The sequence below is a fragment of the Poecilia formosa genome, unplaced genomic scaffold (assembly GCF_000485575.1).
Source record: "Poecilia formosa unplaced genomic scaffold, Poecilia_formosa-5.1.2 Scaffold83, whole genome shotgun sequence".
In the NCBI taxonomy this organism is placed as follows: domain Eukaryota; kingdom Metazoa; phylum Chordata; class Actinopteri; order Cyprinodontiformes; family Poeciliidae; genus Poecilia; species Poecilia formosa.
The window spans coordinates 1,783,448-1,805,161 of record NW_006800022.1 but is presented as its reverse complement, the minus strand read 5'-3'; the positions used below and the strand labels follow the sequence as shown (position 1 = coordinate 1,805,161).

The window sequence follows — 21,714 nt, the reverse complement described above, 5'->3', positions numbered from 1 at the left end:
GCCGTAGTTCTCCTTAAAAACCAAAACCACCCAGGATCATTTTCTAAAGTTTATTGAATAAAATATTCTGTCACGGTAAAAACACATGGATCGTAAATAGCTATATCATCTAAGTGGAGTCGACGGTGATGGTGTTAAAACTAATAAAAACATAAAGGAAAAATCTTTCTTTTTTAACTTTTTGTTCTTTCAGATTGCAACAAATGGCATGTTGCATGCAAAAACCATTTGCTTGCAGGTGATGGCTGTGAATGGCTCATCATAATAATGCTATGAAATGAATTGTAGCCGTTTTGTCATACATGCTGAGTTGTCAAAAAATAATCTGCAGGGCAGCTGCTGTCATTTACCAGACAGTAGCCCACCTAGCATTTAGTAAAGATTTTATATAACTTAAATATCCGTCCTAGATTCTCCTCACAAACAGCCCTGTTTACAAAAACAACCCTTAAAACTGTTGCACATTATGTGATGGCTGGACCCCCCTCTACTAAGAGTCCAAGACAACTGACCCAGTTCTTTTTTCTTTTTTTTTCCCCAGTCAGCGGTTGTGAGTGTCATTATCCACAAATAGAAAAATCATTGAACAGTGATGAACCTTCCCAGGTGTGGCGGCCCCAACACAATTACTCCACAACCAGATGCTTCAACCAGGGAGTCAAAATAGAACCCGGAGCAGCATTTTAAAGCACTGAAGGCCTCAGTTAAGGTCGACACGATTCAACAATACAGAATAGAGAGAGGCAATGCATTCCAAAAACCCTTCAAAGCCCCGTCTCACATTGATAAAAACGGCTTGATAACTCACAAGAATTTTGGCAAAACATTCTGTGGATTGATGAGACTAAAGTGCATCGTTGTGCTTTCTGTTACATCCAGCACAAAATGACCACAGGCAAACTGCCAAACTTTATTGTCGCGGTGTGATTGTCTGATACCGCTCCGCTACTTCTCCATCAAGGCCTTAATTGACAAAGCCTTGAACTCGGCTCTGACCCGAAAGTCCTGACGGAGATTCTTCAGCCGCGTTTGTGACCTTAAGTTCAAACACCTCTCGGTTACGAAGCAGAAAAAAAAATGGCTACCGAGCGAAGTAAGAAGTCGAATATTCCGAGATTCTGTTTTCTCTCTTCAAAGCGACGCTGTTCAAGCAAGCCGATTGTTGCTGCTCTGTGTGTGTGGGTTGTTGTTTTTTTCCCCACTATAATGAGAAGGTGTTGACTGTTCTCTGAGAGCATTCGCTGAGCCAATGGAGGCCCAAGTCTTGAGTGCAGCCACATTACCCTGTTTTCCTTTCGAGACGCCTACATACATCAGGATGATCCATCTCCAGAGTCATTAACAAAATCACTTTAGTGCGGTTCTGACAAGCCTCAGTGATTGCGGCTAATGAACTTACCACATCGCAGATAAATCAAGGCTAAGCAAAAGAGGAAGTTCACACGAGGCTTAACAAAAAAAAAGAAATTGGCAAACCACAAAGCCCGTCTTTTAAAAATCAAATCGGTAAAGAAACCCACTTTCGCAGAAAAATATTTCCATTTGCAAAATCATGCTTGGATTCTCTTTACAAAAAGAAAAAAAGTCGACTCCATCTATTGTAATTTGCTCACTCAATTTAATGATATTTCTTGCTCGGTTTCTTAGAAACCATATGTTTCTGTGGAATGGCTCTAAGATGCGTCCCTCCAGCGTCTCCAGCCTAATTTACATCTGTCACGGAACTGACAGCGGAGAAAAATGCTTCTGAACATTGGGATGGTTGTGAGCGCCGCGTGTTGGTTTAATAAACTCTCACCGCGAACGCCCTCGGCAAACATACGTAAGCCTTTTTTTTTTTTTTTTTTGTGCATAAGTCGAGCGGGTCACGCGACGTCTTTCTGATGTGATTTATCTCATCCTGGAATCCTGTTCGCCATTAGCATTCCGCGTCGTCAGCGTCTCTGTTGTGCGCCCGATTGCGGCGGCAGGTATCCTTAAAGTACAGCGTCGGTGTGGAACGGCCAAAGCGTTTTTCGCCCGATGAAGACAGCCAGTTGGAGAGGATCGCCCCGACTGTCTCCTTAATACCTCCACAGATATTTGATTCATAAGCTCATGCAAATTTTATGCCGCGCTTCCTTTCCTCCCTCATCTATATTTCAAATCAGCCCTCCCCTGCTGGCTGGGTGAAGCGTGTATAAGTTTGTTCATGATAAATGATTTGTGTGGCATTTAGAGGATTTTTTTTATTTCTTTTTTGTAGCAACGTGTGACTGGGCTGTTTCACCGCAGCTTTGATTTCCATCCACTTTTTTTTATTTTTTATTTGAAGACGGCAAATGAGTCACCGTGTGCCAGAGATACTGTAGAGAAATGTGCGGTTAAGGACCTGGAAAGATGTGAGGGTTGCAAGGTGAAAAGCAGGGCCACAACTGAAGATGGCTCATTAAAACAAAGTTGAGGAAGCGAAACAGAATGGAAATCATTATCCGGCGAGAGCGTGGAGTCTCGGTAGAAGCTCGAAAACATCCCTGAAAACATGCAGTGGTTTTAAATAACGGCAGTACAACATCAATAGCGAGATCAATCCCTATGTTTGGTTTGAAATTTACTCGTGAGCGTTGTAGAGCGATGGAACACCCAGAGACCAAACGTCATGGCTTTGATGCTGCCGTTTTGTGACTGGATCACAAACCAAATCAGAGGTGTGTGTAGTTGCATATGGTGTGAATTGAGAAAGTTGATGTTGGTGGAGAAAAAGATTTTCTACTCGGGGAAACTAAATTCAAGACGATAACCACAAACACACCAGTAAGGGAACACCTTTTTGGTTCTGGACCAACAAGGATAACATAACGGAGTAGGAAACTGGTGGAGTGACATCAGACACACTCTATAAGGTGGAATAAAAGAGTAACTCTGTAATGTGGTCCAATTGTCTTGGTGCATATCTACAAATTCAGGATTCTAGAAATTGTTTGACCCCTTCGGAGACTGATTTGGGGAAATTCTCAACTAATTCGCAACTAAATATTACTTCAGGGATGTGTAAGAAATCAAAAATGTCCAGTGTTTTTGTCTGAAGTTGGATTGTTGTTTTCATGTTTTTATTTGGAAAAGGACACGTTTTCCCAATAGATGTGGTTGTACTGATGCAAAAACTAAGGATTTTGCTACACTGACTTTTTTTTTTTTGTTTTTTTTTTACAAATCTACTTGCTGTTTTAGAACAAATTTGCTGAAAGACCTCATGAGAACATGATGGGGAAAGTTTTGACTTTGTAAATATTACATTTCAGGCTGCTTTCATCCTGTGAATAGCTAATTACATCCTTACTAGTTTTTTTTTTTTATCCCTTTTTGTTCTTTTTAGCTGTGACTTTCTGCAGACTAGCAGTTCTGTTTCTTCTTTACTCAGTCAGCTGTTAAATATGGAGGAATTGATGGCGTTTCTCTCTTCGTCCCAACATAACCCTTTCATGTACTCTCATTCCTGCACAAAAAATAAGTCTTGCAAAACTGAACTGACTGCTGCATTTCAAAACAACTCCTTAATGAGCAAATGTTCTCATTCTGATCTAAACACAACCAAAGAAAACTTCTCGTAGAGCTGACTTTTGATGTGTTCTTGGTGCAGTCTGGACTCTTTCATGCTGTAGTGTTGGATTTCAGAAAATTAGAGAAGAAAAACTTCACACCATGTCTTAATATTCTTCCCTATATATCAACACACCAGTTACTTACCAACATGGTTCATGTAGTGAACACGAAATAAGAAGAAATTAAAATCAAAATGTGCCCAATTTCCACATATTTTAACTCATGTTAGGCATGTTTTTAGAAAATCCAGCAAAATTGTTTCTGGTTCCACTTTATGATTCTACATAATTGAAGATGGATATTTCAATTCTGCTGAATAACAACAAAATGTGCATCCTTTTGTTTCGCCAATTAAATACAGCACACCTCTGGTTTATCAAATTTGTGTCCAAAATAAACAAAAATTATGGCGACACGTGATCCCTTTTCCTTTTTACCTAACAAAGCCGGAGCCCGCAGCGTATGCTGGCAGCCGAGAGATCCATCTCCCTGCTTGCATTTCAAACAGAATTTGTCCGGCGCACAAAGGCCCGGTCCAAAAAAATCGCAGCCTAATGAGACACAAAGGATTTTAGCACAGCTAGCGAGAACACATCAGACTTGTAAAGCAGACGCTTTGAAGATCTTTCCCTTCTCTTCCGCCTCCGCTCCAAGCCTGGCTGTCCCCGCCGCCACCTTCCCCACAGCATGGCCGCAAGTTCTGCAATTTGCTGATTTGGTGGAGGAACAGCAGGGAACGGAATCGATTTCTAACAGATATTGCCAGGAATGGAACCGTTTGTCACCTCTGACCTTTATATGAATGACGTGGAGAAATAAAAAAAAAAGATGAAATCGATCTGAAAATCAATGAGTCGGTTAAAAAAAGCTATTGTGAAACTTTCTTACTTAAATCTTGTAACAATTTAAAGTACACCCGGTAAGGGTTTATATTTTTCTAAGGCCTTTACATAAAACAAAACAAAAATAAACTAGATAACATGACTATATCCTGGTTATTATACCACAATAAAATATACAGTTAAGTACAAGTAGGTAAAATTGGTGTTTAAAAAAAAGTAATAAGTTGGGATAATGCATCATGTTAGTACATACAGAAGACAAAAAGAAACATGCCTTAAGCTACGTTGAGGTTAAACAGTGTGATAACCTCTTGTCACCAAATTGGTTGCATAATATTCTGAAAAATCAACATGAAATACCTAAAATCAAGACTTACAGTTGAAAAAAAATATATATATATTTTAAATATAGCTAAAAACGTTACAAAAGTCCATCTCATTGAAGTTGCATTAAACAAAAATGTCTTGTGATCTTTAAATCGGCTTAATATTACTCCACCACATGAGCTGATTTCCCATCTTTTGTTCAAGTTAATTGAATTACGACTGGACAACTCATATGCTACTTTAACCTCATGTTACCGAGGATTAGCTTTGCTGAATCAAATGGGTCTAAATATAAAACGGACGATGTGAACTCCCAGACAGATGGCTAACGGTCCGTGTACTTGCTTACTTTGCTCACACAAAGATAGCTTGAACTGTTTGTCTTTTTTAGAAACGCATAGAAACAAAAGCAATGGGGAAAAAAAAAAAAGTAAGTTGGGCCTTTGCTAATTATCAAGGTAACGCTATTTTAAAACTGCAGTTGTGTGGCTAAGAGCAAATTCAGTAGCATACGTGTATATATAGCAGCTATTAAAAAGCTATAAAAAATGTCAAACGAGCTACGCTAGAGAAGTTTATTTTCAAAGGTTTTCAAAAATTAGGCGAGTAAATAAGTAATATGTGTTTAAGCATTCATCTCATTAGGAAAACAATCACTTCAGTCACTGAATTTCGCTGCACAAACACAATCTATTGGCGGGGCATGAGTTGTAGGAATAACTGACTTTCTGCTGGTTCTTGTTGAGTATTTGTTTTGATATGATTGTCAGTATGTAGCTTTTTATATGTTGCCGTTTCTGGCATTTTTCCAGTATTTTATTAGGTCATTCCTATCCCAATTGGTCGTTTCTGTTGTAATTTCTGGGAGAAATACTGACTATGCCCGACAACTACAACGTACACTTGAAATTAAGTCCAATTGGTTATCGTCGGCCCCCTGCCACTCATTCTCGTACTCTTGATTCCCTCGCTTTGGCTTTAATCAATATTTCCTGTGTGTGTAGCCACAGGCCTTATTGTGGACATAATGAGCATGGGTGAAAATGGAAGGAGGGCAAATCTTTCAGCAAAGAGAGCCAACTGGAAACCGGTGGTGCGACAATGAAGGAACAGGAGGGGGGAAATGTCTATGGAGGGGGGGGGTAAATAAAAAAATCGACAGCTCCACAAGTTGTTCCCGAGAGAGAGAGGCTTCCCTCACTTCAAAAACACAGCTGCAGTCTTTGTTTCGAGCTCTCGTTTCACAAGTCTCATGGAAATTTCACAGCTGAGGCATTCATTTCTACGCGCCTGGAAGAGAGAAAGCAATCGGCAGCGAGGGAGTCGACGAGGAGAAGAAGAAGAGGAGACAGCAGGGTAGCGAAGACGAGTGCAGAAAGTCCAAGCGGCGCGTCATTATTCATGCATGGCAAGATGCTGACCCATTTGTTCCAAGGATTTTCAGGCGCCCTGATCATGTTTTTGCATCAGTAATTGATTTTTGTTCTTTGAGGAGGAAGTCCAGGCTGCGTGTTTGACTTGATTTAGAGGATTAAATACCTCAAGACGACAAAAATCCCGTTCTTCCCCATCGTCTTGTTCTGATATCTCTGGGATTAAGCAGTTAGTATGACTTGGTCCCGTTCTCCCGCCCGCAAATATTACACAAAGTTTCTCCAAATTCATCTCCGGCTGAGATCGTCAGCAGGGCTAAATTCTGTGTTATTACCTAACAAAGTACATCATCGGTCCTCCTACCTTTCCCGCTCTGAAGCCGGCTAAACTCAGAATCCCTAATTGGTTCCCTAGCCTGGTTTCACCTCAAAAGGCTTAGCATCATTACTGCTAAAAAGAGGAGCGAGAAGGAAGAAGAAGGAGCAAGATTCCTTACAATTATTTGTCCCCTGGTTAGCAGGGCCCGCAAAAAAAAAAGTAAAAAAAAGAACTAAGGGGGAAATTCAGATAGGAGAGGAATATCTATAAGACCCTATGTTTTCTTTTTTTTTTTTTTTTTTTTTTGTCATGCAAATGTTCCAGTGTCACTTCAGTGGTTGCGAAGGGAGAGCCTCGCAGCGACGGGTGTAGCTGGGGCGGCGAAGAAAAACGGCGTCGCATTTTCGTGCTGGAATAAAGATTTCCTTTCATGCCGCAACAACGGGAAAGTTAGTGAGACAAACTGAGACACCGGGACCTGTTTAGAGTCATCTACCTGCTCACCAAACACATCGCCTGTTGCAGTGCTTGAACTTTGAACTTTTTTTTGTTGTTGTTGTTTTTTTCCATGTTACACAAACTTTTTGCTTCATTGTGATTGAATGTGACAGAAATGCTTTTCTGCAGCAGAGACAAGTAAGCTAGTGACACAACCGCCTTTTAATCATAAAACCAGCGCTGCAGTACAAAAGAAGGCTCTCCTCTCAATCCATTTCAGATTGGGATATTTTGCAAAGGACAGGCAAGAATTTTAGTCTCTACATTAGCCAAACTTGTAGAAACATACGCTTTTGTAAATTCTTGACTGAATTTTGATAAATATGCACACCACACTTTGTAAAACATTTACTTGCATCATAAAGTTTTGTTTTTTTTTTGTCCCATAATTACAGGTACTGCTTCCTCCCCCCCCTCAATTTGTCATGACAGATCTGCTAAATGTTCTCCTTTCTCAAGCTTCCAATTAGTATTCGCACGAGCAAGCGTAAAACTCGTACATCCTTAGCCGGCGCGATGATGCTTCAAGTGTGTTCTCCGCTCCATTTCACCTGACAGATCATCCGCCGTTCCTGTTGTTTACCTGTGATGCATGTGGTCATTTAAGTTAGTTTCATTTCCAAACAGTGCGCTACGAATCAGCAATTCATACAAATTACGGCGCTTTTGCTTTCCATTTGTGAGCTCATTGCAGGTTTAGCTGAATATAATTAAACATAAAGCAGCCGGCTAGATCTGTACTTTCTATTCTACCTAATCTATATTTTAGCAAAGGGCGGCAACTCGCATGGGTGTTGACAGAGCTTTAAACGTTTTCACCAAGCTCAAGAATATACAAAAAGTTGTAAGCAACACTGAGTTCTGTTTGAGTCTGAACAATTATACCGTCTCCTGACCTCAATTTATGGGGAAAAAAATTGTAAGAATTTTAGAAAATATGTGACAAGTACCACCAGCTTTTCTACTCAGTTCATTGTTCTCGTCAAGTATTTTCGAGGTTTGCAAAATAACAAGCAATGGCTGGTGAGGGCGCCCATCGACAATAGCGAGAAGGCCTTGAGAAAAGAAAACGATGTGGAGGTGCAAAAGAAAAAAAAAGACTTGGCTGAATTCAAAGATTATCGAGACAAAACGACACTTGAAGAAACAGGTGTGGAAACAAATCAGAGGCAACTTTGAGTATTTTGGTTTCTTTCTATCGCCATCTCAGGAGAATGATGATGTGGAGCCAATTTTCTTTTAAGTTATTTTTGATATACAGCGTTTTCATGACAACAGAAGGTGAAATGGTAACTTGTTTGTGCTATAAATGGCACCGTGTGCCTGAAAACCTGTAATACACCCCATTTAAGTGATTTCTGGGGATTAGTTGTCAGACAGTTGCAAAGCATGTGTTGAGTGGACAAGGCTGAGCAGCGACTCCGCTCCCCAACAGCAGGTGTGTGCATGTTTTAGATTGGTCCCTGCTGTAACGCGGCTGAGTAACGACTGCAGAACTTCATGACATACTGCAGAGATGCATCGGAGTCCTTGTACTGAGTCATTCCTTTGATTCAGGTGTGTTAAACCAGGGGAACGTCTAACTTATGCAGGACGCTGGCTTTTAAAGACTGGAGCTGGTCATCCCTGAAATAGGCCGACTCGAAAAGGACAAAAGTAAATCCTGCTTCATTCAAGCTACGCATTTGTAGAATGGGGACACATTTATAAGCAAGTCTGGAGCAGTGAAAACTGGAATGCAACCAAAATGTAAGAGGGTGCACAAGCTTTTCCATTGAAATAAAAAAAAAAAAAAAATGATGGAATAGGAAAACAAAACTGCACATTTTTGCCATGGTTTTGATGGATTTTGTAGGTTTCTGATGGGATAATTTACAACTTGTGTGCCATTTAACGTTCATTCTGATTTAATCAGGGAGAACACATGTTTTCTCTTACAAAAGCATATGTGATAAAAATGTCTGAAGTGGTGCAATTAGTCATTTTACTTTTCAAAGGTGATGGCATTCGATGGACGTGAAGGAAAATGAAAAACACCCTTCTGCAAGCAGAATGTCGGGCATCTGATTAAAACGGCGTTCCCCCGAGGACACAATCAGTCCCTTCAATGAGACTGACAGATGCAGCGTACTGCATCAAACATCATGTGCAGAGTTGAATGAACGCCAAACGGGAGCGACAGCTAATGCCCACAATGGACGGAAGCGACCAAAACGAAGACCGGAGGCTTCATGTGTAGTTTTTCCAAACCCCGATTTGTAATGTGCTTCAAGGAATAATCGGGTCCTCTTTAACTCGTGTTGACATGTACTTATCAAAGTTATCACGAACGTCAAACAAGTTCATTTCCATGACCGAGGACGTGGAATTTTAATTCACAGCAAATCAGGGATTTGTTTCTATTCTAATTTACCTTAAAAGGTAAATGTAGATGGGGAAAAAAATGAGCAAGCCTACTTTTCAGGTCATTATTATTTTATGTATTATTGAAAATGGTGGTAAGATGTGTAGCGGTCTGTAAAAATAAGAAGTTTTTCTTTTGTCGCTAGAACTAAATAGTTTAAGTGACCAAGGAGGAAAATGGGAACATAAGTGAAATCACCACTGTGTTGAAATCTCAAAACACAGTAGAAGGAAATCAAATACTCCAGAAATCAATGTTTTTGTTTTTTTTTTTTTTAGGCAATAGCCTTTCAGCTGGAGGCTGTCATCAGCACACTTAATGAACAATGGCATTAAAAACACCTGAAGAAGCCAGGAAGAAAATAGGCCAATCAACTGACAACAGATGTTAACCTTCTCAGACAATTACTTATTTGACAGAGCTAAGGAAAATGAGAAAAGAATACAAACCAATTACAATAGAAGCAAATAAAAAATACTTGAACACATTTGCGTTGCTTTAGATTCTCAAGAATTACTCTTGGAGACTTCTGTTGGAGGCAGAAACTTGATTTGTACTTTTATTTGACAATAACTTAATTATAACATATGCAAGCGTTTTTGGACTTGATCATCTAATAGATTTTAGTAGCAACACTCTGTTGCCTTCTTATGCAAACAAGAAGGCTCAAAGGAGGAGAGTACCGTAGTTAAGAAATATAAAATATCTACTTCATGAAGTCAGTAAGACCATTAGAAATCCTCTCTGCCTCTGTGTAATGTGTACTCTGCTAAGGAAATTAATTTAACATACATAGCTCTGTATATTAAGCACCAAATATGGCCTTCCAGTGTTTTTGCTGGGGGTAATTTCCACACAGCGAGACATCTTCAGCAGCACTTTCGGAGTGTTTCTCATTAGTAGAAGGCAGACATAAGATGTCTCGGGGTGCCACGGATAACCAGGACAAATGCTCAAGACTCCACACCGAAAATTACGGGTTATTTGGAGATTTGGTCAGGGATCACTTCCAGGGTGGACTATCCACTCTGCAGGATGTCACACTGCATTGTTCGGAGCAGCTGTCACACTGTGATGGCACACCATTATATTCGTGTTCAAGATCTCTTTAAGTGTGGCGAAGAGTTCTATGTACACTCCAGTGGAGAAAAAAAAAAAACGAAAAGTTTTTATTAAATCGGTTTTGAGCCCTAAGAGGATTTTTTTCCCCCTCCACCCCCCACTATGATAGAGAAAATGGGGTCTAAACTCTTATGTGGGAAGTCAGCACCTCTGCTGCTTTAAAGTCTTTAAACGTTGTAGCAAAATCGTATTTGGAACGGGTTCAACTTCACACAACTTCTCGTTTTAGAATTATTGAGTAAACATTACAAATACATCAATCTGCATTTATCAAATTTGCAAACTTAAGCCTCGCATCCAGCTGTAATTGACCTTGTGTTCAAACCCCTTAAACATTCTGAATTTCATTCGTCATCCACAGCTTGACAGGAAAACACCACACACACGCACACACACTCACAGCAGCCAACTAACCATTGCTGTTTAACAAAGTGGAAAAAACCCCACATGATTGCCTGCTCATGAAATATACATATTCCAATTTGCAGAGATTTACCTGCATTTGAATGTTCAGCTTGTCAGGAGTTAAGCTTCAAAGAGGAAAAATAAGAAGCAGTTCATTGGAAAAACTTCATCTAAAATTAAACGGTTTGGATCAAATCTGGCTTTTTATTTTATTTTATTTTAGTTTTTTGTTCGGCATTCACATTGTAATGACTTGCTGATGGCAAATGTGGCAGGATTGTGGACATGCAAAAGCAAGGCGTTGGACATTTGTTGGGACGACTGCATCTCCCATCATTCATAGTAACACTGGGGATTCTGCTGAAATTATGAAATAACTCAATATTTACTTGATTAAATTAGAAATCTACCTAGCCAATTTAGCTTTAAGTAGCATGTTGGTAGTTTAAGTACAGGGTTTAGCGTGTAAATGTTTTGATCACTTTAAGGTTGCTTAGTAACGCAAATGTGTATCTGATATTTACATTTTCTTAATGAATACATCATGTATTTGGACCACTCTGTCTTCCCCTGACCTGAGTCGAAAGACAATATTTGTGTCTTGATGGCAACGGATATTTACCAAGACTGTTTCAGTCTCTGCAGGCCCTGCGTGAAGCCATTTTCACAACATGGAGCAATTTTCCCTCCAGCACACTAGAAGCACTTGCATAATCAATGTCTAAGCAAATCTCTGAATTGATCAACAAAAGCAACAGGGCTACTTACTGAGTTAAACCTCCAACTAGACGCTGCTGCAGCAGAAAAAAAATCATGGTTCTACAAAGTGTTAATTCACTCAAGACGAATAGAAAATAGATTTGGACACCATATTACACTTTATAATTTTACACCACTGTGGGCTTGTGCGTACCATATAATAAAATGTGAATCACTGTGGAAATATTAAATGGACTTGGACATTTTTACCAAACAATTTCTGCAAAACAATATTAATAAACTTTGAAGTTTAGGCCATAAACTTGCAAGAGAGCACACCAAAACAATTCACTGAGTTTTTTATTTTTCCATTTTTTCCCCCGCTTTCATTCGGCCCAGTTATGAGTCGCTCCAGAAGTCGAGTAATTTGCCGGCGAAACCGTTCCAAGAAAGCATCACGACTGAAAGTGCGCCACAAAACGCATAATTGGCATTATGAATGTGCCGCGAATGAATCGCCCCGCCGCCAAGAGAAAAGATGGCCCTCGCTCTCTGAGGCTCAAGCAGTAATTTATGGTGTTAATCCAGTGTGTCACTGTGAAATTTGTGTTCTGCCCTGTAATCACAGGCGCTGACAAATCTCATCTAAAAGGGTGTTTATCTTATCACCTTAATCAACAGATATATGATGTGTTTATCCGCGCGGCCTCGTAACTCCCATGCATTCATTTTTGCCCTCCATGTTCATAAAAAAAAAACACACACACACACATAAAGCACTTTTAATCTCCCACTGTCCAGAACGTGGTTTCCTGGTGCGCGGCGCCGGATTCAACCGGATAACGGCGATCCACTACGATTAAAACACAAGATCGCCTTCCCATCGGAGTATCCTTTTTCTTTCCCCCCCTCCCTCCTTCCTTCGCCGCCCGTCATTCTCATCTCATCTCCTCTATGCCCGGGCAGTCACATATTCTTTGAAGGAGAGATTTAATTGGATCTCCTCAGAAGGTGCTGTCGGATTAACCAAGCAGAAAAACAGAGTTTGGCTGGTCATGCTTTCCATCTGGGTCCTCAGATTGCTTCCGACAGACAGTGATCCCAATAATCCTGCCGAAACATGATAAAGGGGGCAGAGATATTGGATCAAAAGCATATATGCATTTTGATCGGGCTTTGAAGGCTCCCCGCTGCAAGGCGATGACGAGATAAGCTCGCCGTAATTATATGTGGCCTTGACATTAAACATTAAATTGAAGGGGACGGGATGGTTAGGAAATTTTTCCATTGTCCATTTGTATTACAGTACCTGTTTCAGTCAGTCTGGGGGAAAAAAATAAATAATAAATAAAAATAGAAATCTGCTTTAAGACTTTCATCATTTATCCGTCTCTCCAAACCGTTGCTGTTTGCCACATCTTCACATCTTTAATGCTTAACTGTGGAGATAATTGAAAGTTTTTTGGGGGTTTTCTTGACTGAAAAGGAAAAAAATGAAAATAGAGAACAAGCTCTAAGCAATCTTAAAGCCACTAACTATATAAGCTCCACTTTGGCAGGTTCAGTTGAAACACAGCCACTACAGCAACAGCTTGTTTGCAATTTAGGATTGTTGGACTGACAACGGCATTCTCCCATCTGAGCCGAGCCGCAAGACTATAATTAGAGGGAATTACGATAAACTTAATGGAAAAACTCACACTTTCTTGCCTTCCTGTGGAAGATTCATTAGGAAAACGTTCAACGCAAATTTCAAAATGCAGCAAACAGAAACCGTTATCAACCCCAAAAGTAAAGTTTCACTTTCATTTCTATTGGAATAGTTTAACTAGTGTGACAGTTTTTTTCCCCCACTGAAATGTTTTTGTCAGGATTCAGAGTTGCTTTGGTTTTTGCTTTCTCTTGGTTTCACATGTTTGGTCTTTTTTTTGTTATTTGGACTCATTCTCATCTATTCTTTTTCTGTTGATCTTGCTTGCGTTTTGATGAGGCTTTCCTTAGCTGTTGAATAGCTTATGTGTTGGGCTTTTGTGTTAGTTTCCTGTGTTTGTCTATTCCTACATTATATTTTCTATCTGTACTTCTCTGGGCAAATAAGTCTTTTTTTTTTTTATCCCCTTCGTTAAAAATTAAAAAAAAACCATCCCCGTTGGTTTCCTGCACTTTGGTCAGTAAAACAAACCATGATAGATCTCAAGTTTTTTTTTTTTGTTTGTTTTTTTTTTTCCCCAAAAAATAAAATATGAAGCTCGCCAACATCCATTGGGCACCGTAGACTTTGAATTTGAGGACGTACTTTTATAATGGCTTAAGCGAACCAAATTGAATCTCATTCAGCCCCAATGGCTAAAGGTATTTTTTCCCCAAACGTGTTCACTTCAGGAGAACGCTCTACAGTCTCCTCACATGCCTCCTGTCACAAAGAACTAAAGCCCTTCTGGACCAACAGCTTTCCTGTCACACCTTAACAATCTCACCTTGCACTTCAGTCATGGACCTTGAGGACAGCTTCAACAACACCTTCAGCTACATCATGAAACACTTAGACTTCTCCCGCTTGTCTGTCAGTCTCTCTCTATCTCTTTCGTTGGAGTTTCTGTGGGAGACATAAAGCTTAAAAGGACCAGTGTTTCTATCACTCTCAAGGCTGAAGTTTTGTTCCAGACTTAGACAATTTGGGCTTTTTTCATTTTCCTTCTCATTATGCACATTGAGTATTTCGACAGATGTTAGAAGGATGCAAGTCCCGACAACTCTGCAGTTGTGGAACAAGACGAATGGAGTAGATGCAGAGAGCTGGCAAAATTACGTCATAGGGCTTTGTGTGAAAAGAGAACGTCGTCTGAATCGAACACAACGCGATAAAAGGCACACAACAATTTCTCGGATGTTGGTTGATCGCTGGAAATGGAGACTGGACAAAAGTAACAAAATCTCCAGTGAAGCTTGTGTGATAATGAACAAGATGTTTAGTCAAAACAACAGCAACAAAAAGACTTCAAGTGAGGAGACAACGAAACATGCCTCTATTAGGACATTTTGCAACCAACCACTTTGCACACTCGGCAGATGTCATCTCTTTCTTGGTGGGGAACATGACTAAGAACATCGCTCTTGAGAAATTCCTCATTTATTGTCGTTTTATACGTTTTCTTGAATCTGTAGTGAAGCAAAGATTTTCTCCACAGCTCTCTGTTGAGGCAGCACCATCAGTTAGTGAGTCAAAGAACCTGAATGGACTGATAGACCGGGTTTCACGGGGATTCCTCTGAGGCGTCGGAAGCTGATAGGAGGAATTCTCCACAAGCAACTCGACAGCAGACCACAATGCACTCCCTCTGCACAACATTATCACACACTTAGCACTGCATGACAGACCAGAAGTAAATACATCAGTTTACCACGCGGTAACATTGCAAATGGGAAAAAATAAAAATAAAAAATGAACAACTTCCAAAGCTGACTGACTGAGGTAGAGGCTGGCTCGGACTGGCTGTGGGAAATTAACTGGCTAAATAAAGAGAACAGAGCTGGCAGGAGGAGCAAGGCCTCGGTTTGAAAGTATGCTAATTAGCCTCGACTGAAGTCGAGCAAAAATTGGACAGAAATGTACCGATCATCACTAATGACTTTTGTGCCTGTAAAAACTCCACAGTCACTGCCCCTTGAACATCTATTCAATAATTATGATACAGGATCACGCAAAATTCAAACCTGGCTTGACCTCTTAGTATTCATGATAAAGTGGAGATGAACAATCACTCAAAATTACAGAATTAAAAAGTTTAACAAACATCCAACTTACCTTTGATTTTGCTCTAATGATGAGAACACCGCTTCTTTTCTTCAATGCTATTTGAATGCTATTGTGCTAACGCTAGGCTAGGCAGTCTAAGGGTTTGTTACAGCAAAGTACTCAAGTGAGAACTAGAGAACAAGAAAAATGAAGAAATTAGCCAAAAATATATCAATTTTTATGAGGGGAAATGTCCGTTTGTTGGTTTTGTTACCACAATCTCAACACGTACTTGGGTTATGCAGAACAATAATGACTGGAGGCACGAAAGATTACGTACCAATGGCTCAAAATCCGCAAAATGAATTTATCGCAGTAGGTCAGTCAAAGTTTGGACTTGTATTATATTGAGAGGCTGTGGCATGACTTAAAACAGGCTTCCAAACCTCCCAGTGTGGCTAAATGAAAGTAATCATCCAAAGAAAAGTGGACAAAATTCCTGTAGTTGTCAAAATCTGGGCTGGACTTTAGAAAGGGTTTATGGGGCAGTAACCCAGGGCGCCAGGTTTTGGGAGCGCCTGAAATATTATTTTTTTAAATGAATTGTATGTCTGTTTGGGACCAACGTGGAGCAGTTTTGTGTGGGACATTTCAAACTTGCTGATGTTTAGCTCTACCTAATAAAGTACCTTTATCTTTGTTTTGTTTTCCTCTGTTTTTCTGGACAGGGCACCCGAAACTGCTGGCCCTCATCCTTCTAAATCCGGCCCTGGTCAATGGCGGCACCGGGATACCAAACCAAGTTCCCACACTCGTCCTCAATGCCCCTAATGACAAACCAGCACAGTACACACTGAAAGTCTAAAACGTGTCGCGCAATATGGATTCACTGGGTGGTTTTTATTTATACTTGCTGGGTCTCCATGGAGACCAGAGTTAAATCCGTTATCAACCCGACTTCATTTTGACCACATTCATTAGCTAAAGAAATGTCTCCCGTTCATCCCATTAAATTTGATGACAGCGCATCCAGGAGGAGCATATGCTTTACTTCAGAGGATACTCACCTCTTATTTAAGTCATTAAATTTTCCTAGAGGTGATTAATTACTACCTCAAGGTTAAACTGCCATCAGGGAGAACAACTTTAACTGTATGCCTACCACTGTGTATTTGAATTAAAGGTCTTGGATGAAGTTATCAGGAAAAACTTGAAGGTCAAAGCAGTTAAATATGGTAATGTTCATCAGAAATGAAAGGATTTTATTTTATGTACCTCTTGTCGTACGTCCTCCTATTGATGAGATTTAAACTGTGTTCAATTTCATATTCAGCATCTGTTTTTTTCTACTTAATGGCTTTACTTTTGGAGAAGTTAAATTAGTTTGTTCCAGCGCTTTTGTCACCAAATGAACTTCCTGCTTGCAAAATTAAAACAATATAAAAACGACACCATTACTGGGAAACCAAAACAATTCGGAGGCTCTTTTTGGAAAATGCATTTGTCACTCCGTCAAAGAGAAAAAAATAAAAAATAAAAAATCTGGTATGTAATTTAGCAACCAGGAGGAAGGAAGTAAAAGGATGCAGAGGTTGGGTTTATTGTGCATGTTTCATTCTGAATACTCTTATCAGATGAGCACACGGAGCACCGGCAGGTTAAAACTATTCCAGGAACATTCCAACGTGCCTTACGTGTTCCTGGAAAGCTTCCGTTTCGACTGGGAAGTTCTGCAGAAACTTGGCATAGATGTGATTGGCTGGTCAAAAAGCAAGGACTCCAGTTTTAGTCATACCCTTGTGCAATATGGCATACGTCTTTTCTCAGTTTCTCGACACTAATGTCATCTCTGCAGAGACTTTGACGGGGACAGTAGATAAATCAACTGAAGGGCCAAATCTCTCAGGTACTTTGTTATACTTTTCGTAGATGATTTTTTTTTTCCCTCCAGAAATCCTTTCCAGTTTTCTCCACTGTACATGCTTTTGTTTTTTTCTCTTTTCTTTAACCTTTCACATACTTTGTCAAACATCATTCCAGCTCTGAAAATTAAGATCCCTCTAAGGCTTCACTTATGCATAAACTTGCCCATGGACAATTTAAGCCAATTCAGTCACCAGTGATACAGTAATAAATTATCGCCAATTAAGCCGTAGACTTCGCAGTAGATTTTATGACTGCTTGCGATAAAAACTAAGATAAGATGGAGCTTATTAAAACAGGGAGGAGAAAGGTTGGTCTAGTGAGATTAGTGTGGGTGCACTAATAGTTATATATATTTATAGTCAGCATTTTTGTCATGATTTTCATACATAAAACATAGCAACGTATTTCAAACGGCCATTTTAAAATGTGCAAATTTGTAGATTTAAGCTGGAATTTAATACCTTCATGCTCAAGACTTGCTCATTATCCAATTGAAGTTTGAGGTTGTAATGTGAAAAAAAAAAAAAAAAAAAACATGTAGATGATATTAAGTCATGGTTGGACAAATGGGAAGTAAAGCAGCCCAAACGAGGACAAGACACCAGATCACAAACTGAAAGAAAAAAGGAACTTGAATAACTTCTTCTCTTTTTGTCTTTGTTTTTTTGTTTTTTTGTGCTTCAAATAAATGTTGAAGCCACCTGGGGTTGATTGTGTGGCTATTGATTTATTTTTCTGTTTTTCTGCTTTCAGGGCTACAAGCTCCATTTGAAAAGAAGGATTTTTGTTATTGTTGGACGCACGGTGCCCCTTAGGATGTCCTTAAGAGAGGAACAGCACAAGGTAGGGCAATAAACAACAACGCTGTTATTGTGCCATTTAGCATTATGACCGATCATCAATCAACCAACATGGTCTCCGAACTCTTCCAGAAGTAGTCGAGTGTTTTTTGTTTGTTTTTTTTTTTTGCACTGATTACCGTACTCGGCTCTAGATAAGAGTCTAGATCAGGTTATTTGCTCAATCACACCATGGCCTAATGCTAATTATTTTGTAATTGCACTGGTAAAATAAATAACAATTAAATCGCGCCATCACAGATCGTGCATATTAATTTCTCCTTTTGCACCTAGGCATGCGTGTGCATTTGCTAAAGGTTCTATTAAGTGCTTAAAGGTTGTTTGATATAAATAATGCATGGCAAAGATCTCACTGCCCCCCCAGGATGTTATGGTAATTTTAATCAGGGGAAAAGTATGTGTTGCATGAAAAATGTTTTCACTCCCCCTTCCCTCCCACCACCCTCCTTCTCCTAGTCTGTACTTGTTGTATGTGCTGGTTATTAAAGTGATCATGATTCCAAATGAGACTATAGATTACAAATATCGTAGACAAATGTCTGCTGACGGTGATACCTCACCCCACTGCTGTGATTAAGCAGTCCCCTTCTGGCAGGGATTACAAACTGCCTGCATTATTGTAATTCCAACAATCACATATGGTTTATGGCCTGGTTCTCTAAACAGTGGGCAAAGGAAAATAAAGCAAAAAAAAAAAAAAAAAAACGGCATGCGTGGCTGTTTCTGGTTAACACCAGCAGTAAGAGGGGAGATTTTTTTGATTAAGCTAAGCCGCCTCGGCAAACCTTAAACATGTCATGTGGATTAAGGTGATCAGAGGGAAGTGAGTTGTGTTTTTACCAGCCTCTTGGCCAGCAGATTTACATATGTCCTCATGTGGACAAGGCTGACTGAGGTCTTATTTATTACAGTGGTGTACCACCCCAAAGGGAGTGAAGAAAGAAGCAATACTATACTTTACTCTCTACTGCTGCATTAGTCTTTGAATGAATCATTTTGATTAGGGATGCCCTCATCTGTTGTTTCGCATTGGATGAAAAATATTGGTAATGAATATGTAATCTCTACAAATTCAGGTACTTGGCATTCAAACGTGAAACAATGTAAAGCTAGAGCATAACTTTGATCACCAGAAGATCCTCACTACATGTGATCATGATGCATCCAGGAACAAGTCTCCTCATTGGTCGTTTTGTCCCGAACCCTTAAAAAGTCTGAACTACTTGCATCTAAAATTAGGGCCTTAAAATTTCTTATAATTATTTTAAAATGTAAGTTGGTCTTAAATATGTTACTCACAGGACTTAAATATTGTCCTGGAGGGACTATTTAACGAATGTCGTGTATTTATTTATTTATTTTTTCATCATGGAAACAGTTTGAGTTACTTAAAAGTACCAGCATTGCATTGTGGAACTTGAGACAGTTCAGGCTAGTGCTAACTAGCTGCTAATATGCCCTTACTAGATAGCTACTTTTTTTTTTTTACGTCTATCATGACTAAATGCACATTTCTGACCTGTTGCCTGGACGACGCTCATCTTTGTCATTGGCTCACTTCTGGGTGGATGTTCAACACAGTCATGGTTCTCCGTTATCCTTTTCCCATAATGTGTCAAATATGCACCAATTAGTGGGGCGCATATGTTGCCATGGTTTCAGTAAAACCAGAAGCATTTAAAGCAGAGTTTATGACACTATTGTAGTAAGGGTTAAACATCTTGTCCTGGTGCACAGATTCTCAAGCTGTTTCTTAGACTGTGTATAAGCTGCTGCCTTAAGATCCAAGATGGCACCTTGAATGGCTGTGTTCGCTCTTTGTGATGTTTTTTGGCATTTCCACTGTACTTTGTACACTACAGTCATTTTCACAAGAGATTAACTCCTAAGTATTTTTCTCCCATTTTCATCGATTAAGACAGCTTTTCTCAGATCCTGATTTGAAGATCTCTTGTTGTTCTGGGAGTTACGTGCGATGAGGAAACACGCGGCGGGAAATAAAAACAGCGTTTGGTATTTTGAACTCCAAACTGCTCGGTGGCGCTACGCTACCCAGTCGATTAATGGGGAAATCTTGACATACATCATGCAAGCTGCAGTGAACGGCAGCAGAACACATCTGGAGTAAAAGCCATTACGCCATCCATCACAGCTTTCCATCACCCACATAATGGGATGCTAATTAACCTTTTCATAAATGAAGATGTACGGCCAATTAGCGCTTTGGATCTTTGGATTGGTGCAGATCGCTGATCACTGAAAGCTGATGGACGTCTGGTATTCAAGAACAAAAAAGTACTTTTCTTTTGTCATGCACTAATACAAGGATTACCCTTTTCCCCCAGTGGTGTATATTGCAACATTACAAGTCAAACACCTAGATTTTAAGCAAACTACATGGATTGATGTACTGGATAACTGAAGAGGGTTTTAAGAAATATTGGCATTTTAGTTTTACCCACTGAGTACTGAAGTTATATAAAAAGAGGTTTGAGGTCAAAAGAATGTTAAGCTGCATAAACAGCATTAATTGGGTCACGTTTGAAGGCGCTGGATTGTCTTTAAGGGGGCTCAGAGTAAATGGGGCTGAACAAAAATGCAGCTTTTTGTCAAAGGCAAACTTTAACTACTAAAACGCAAAGAAAAGTTTGTAGTTGCAATATGGATGTAGCTGTGTCAGTTGTATTCTGCACTTCAAAGTGATGCAATGCGCTTTAAAAACCTATGCAAGCTTTGAAAAAAGAAAATGTATTTTTCATATATACCAAGCTGCTACCAGCCTGCAGTAGCCAGAGGAGACCCAAATGTAATAGCAGTCCGCTTTGCTGTAAAGCAGCCCAAGGCTCAGCCTCATGTATGCATCGCCCCCCCCCCGGCCCTGCTCCGCACTTTGATCTATGTGACCGTTTCTCATGTCTGCAAGGACGCAAGGACCAGAAAGATCCCACAGGGGGACGGATGGCTGAACTGTAGTTGGAAAGAAGGGAAAGCAAAACACAGGGGTTTTAATGCCGCGCAGCGGGTGGCGGCAGCTCGTCTTCGCTGCTGTCCCTAATCGGCTCATGAAGTTGCACTATTTGTGAATGGCGCCGACGACGGAGGCTACTTGGCCGACCGTCTCCGCCATCTGCCACGGCCGACGCTGCCAGATTGCCGACGCTAGTCCCCGGGTCTTCTCCACGTGTCCGCGCTTTCTCTCGGAGGCGAGGTCCACACCCAATTAGTTGCCACTTTTGATATTAAAAGCAAGATTAGCCCCCCGTTGTTTTTCAAAAGGAATCGGCTCATGTAGTAAATCCACTACTGCTGCTGTTCTTTGTAATGCATTTTGTGGCATAATTTATAACAGATTTAAGTCATTGGATTAAATGACTTAAATCATTTGATATGATTATCAAATGATATGATAAATGAAATGAGAAATATTTTTGATTCATTTAATTACTGTTTTTTTTTTAAATGTGTAGAAATAATATATGCAAATTTTTTTAAACACCTGTAAAGACTAGGACTGATTTTATGGCGGATTAAGATGGAACCTTTCTGAATGCTGCAGAAACTTTTTCAAGTTTATAAAACTATTAGCCAGGCATTCCTCTAGGTTTATTCATATATAAATAA

The 21,714-nt window shown here is 39.9% G+C and overlaps 1 long non-coding RNA gene across 1 annotated transcript in view; it reads left to right on the top strand.

Annotated features, from left to right (window-relative positions):
- LOC107836772 (uncharacterized) overlaps positions 1-18,132 on the top strand; it is a 59,292-nt gene extending 41,160 nt beyond the window's left edge. Inside the window, exons 4-5 of the long non-coding RNA XR_001662725.1 lie at positions 16,036-17,213; positions 17,987-18,132. This is a non-coding gene — a long non-coding RNA (uncharacterized LOC107836772). The remainder of the gene's footprint in view (positions 1-16,035; positions 17,214-17,986) is intronic.
- Positions 18,133-21,714: the final 3,582 nt, after the last annotated feature.